A 2,000-nucleotide genomic window follows, 5' to 3' on the forward strand; every position below is an offset into this window, starting at 1 on the left:
CCGTCTATAAACAGACAAGGAACTACGTGTAGCCACGTTTCCACGTGTAACCCATGTCTCTTTAAGCATCAAGAATACCAAAGGTTTCATTAGTGATAGGAAGGGTGAAATTCGCTGTCGTAATTTTTTGCTTCATTTTTTTTTTTAAATTTCACCTACAACATAGATCACCGAGGAGGAGGAGCCTCAGCCGCAGTCGCAGCAGGTAAGCTTGTAACAAAAGCTTTTATTGAAATTGTTTGTTGATTAAAAATTATTTATTTTATTTTTATTTTATTTATTTATTTTTTAACTGCCAGGTCTCTTTCAAGAGACAGACGTAGATATCGGTCTCTCTCCAGAGACAAGAATCGTAAGCGCTCAAGATCCTTCTCACGGTCAAGGAGGTACGTTCAAGTTTTAGTGCTGATTATTATAATTTATTTGAAAACTTAATCTCAGTCATCTCCCGTTTATTCACTAGTTCATGTATTTTACAGTCGTTCCCGGTCTAACGAGAGGAAATGAAGTACTCGGAGGATGGTTCATCTGCAGGATCCTGCTATGGTTGTGAAAATACAAATTTTTATAGTCATGTTCTTCTTTTTAGATTTTGTTTGCCAGCTCAAGGCAGTCTAAGGTCGGTTTGTTTCATATGGTGTAATAGCAGTCTGTTGGATTAACAAAAGACTTTTTTTTTTTTTTTTTTTTTTTTCCTCAACATTTTTTGCTTTCAAATTTACTGTTCACATAAAAATAATTTTATCTTACCCTGCATGTTCTGAAATTGAATACTGGATTTAATTTTTCATTACCATCCTGTAATTTTTTTTTTTTTTTTTTTAACTGCTTAACTGAAATAAAGTACATGTGATGTTTTTATTTGTTTTTTGTTTTTTGCTTTTTCTTATTCTTGGTTGACTGTTGAATTACTCTTAATGGGTTACTGTGATATGCATCACCAGTAGAAGGAGCATACTTTATACCAGTGACAGAAAGCAGACTCAACAAATGTTGTAAATAGTGGTGCTGTTATTTGCAGGCTATCATTAAAGCCTAAAACATCATCTGTGATTCTGTTTTTTACGGTCACCTTTGCAAAAGAAGGCATGTACTATATTCTTCTTTGCGTCATCTCTGAGCTCTGACAATTCTTGCTGATGCAGTTAAACAACTTGTTCAATAAATGTTTTTCCAAGGTGAAATTATCTCCCTATGGCCCATGCTTTTTTATGTTTATATTGTTGCTTATACTTATACGTTTAATGTTATAGAAAACGTGCCAAGTACGATAATCAAATGAGATTCTTGTAAATATGGAAAATTAAGCTTGACTCATTTCAGGAAGTACGGTATGTTGTTGCTGTTAGCTGATACAGGCTGCAAGTGTAGTCCACACAGGAAGCTGCCTGTCTTAGCTGCAGTATAGAAACACCCCCATGTGTGAAATGTAACTACCATCTAGCCGAGGCTGATGACTTGATGTTAGAACGCAGCTTGTGTTTTGAGACGACAGAAGTGCCAGATTTGGGTGGTAAGTACATCTGGCGTTGTAACTTTTATAGAAGGCCTGAAAAAAATTATCTAATTTAATTTGAACCACTAATGTATTTTGCTTTTAAGTTACTGTAATTGTTGTTTATCCTTCTAAAAAGAACTGCCTGGTGAACAGTTAGGTTGAAAAACTTCATAGTATAATAAACTTTATAGTGTTAAAAAGTCTCAATACTTAATATGCATGTTTTTGTGCTTTATGTGGGTTGTTGGGAATGTTTCAGAGTACTTAACTCAGGCTTAAACAGAAATTACTTTGATACAATTTTCTCTAGATTAATTTGATTGATGTAACCTGATGGGTAGTAGAGCTGACACGTTGCATGACTCAACGTCTCATGCTTTAGGAGAGAAGATTGGAAATGTCTGCTCAAAGAACAAAGAAAATACTTGATTCACATCGCCGAGTAGCAAACCAAAATGAAACACCCAAGGCTGATGAGTTACATGTAACGGACAGTACTTCT

General features: G+C 34.9%; 1 long non-coding RNA gene across 1 annotated transcript; it reads left to right on the plus strand.

Annotated features, from left to right (window-relative positions):
- The first annotated feature begins 6 nt into the window (after positions 1-6).
- Positions 7-664, plus strand: LOC120787177. The gene is made up of 3 exons (XR_005706875.1): positions 7-205; positions 300-386; positions 480-664. It is a non-coding gene; the product is annotated as an uncharacterized LOC120787177 (long non-coding RNA).
- The last annotated feature ends 1,336 nt before the right edge of the window (positions 665-2,000 follow it).

This window comes from Xiphias gladius, unplaced genomic scaffold, assembly GCF_016859285.1.
Source record: "Xiphias gladius isolate SHS-SW01 ecotype Sanya breed wild unplaced genomic scaffold, ASM1685928v1 HiC_scaffold_1230, whole genome shotgun sequence".
Lineage (NCBI taxonomy): Eukaryota > Metazoa > Chordata > Actinopteri > Istiophoriformes > Xiphiidae > Xiphias > Xiphias gladius.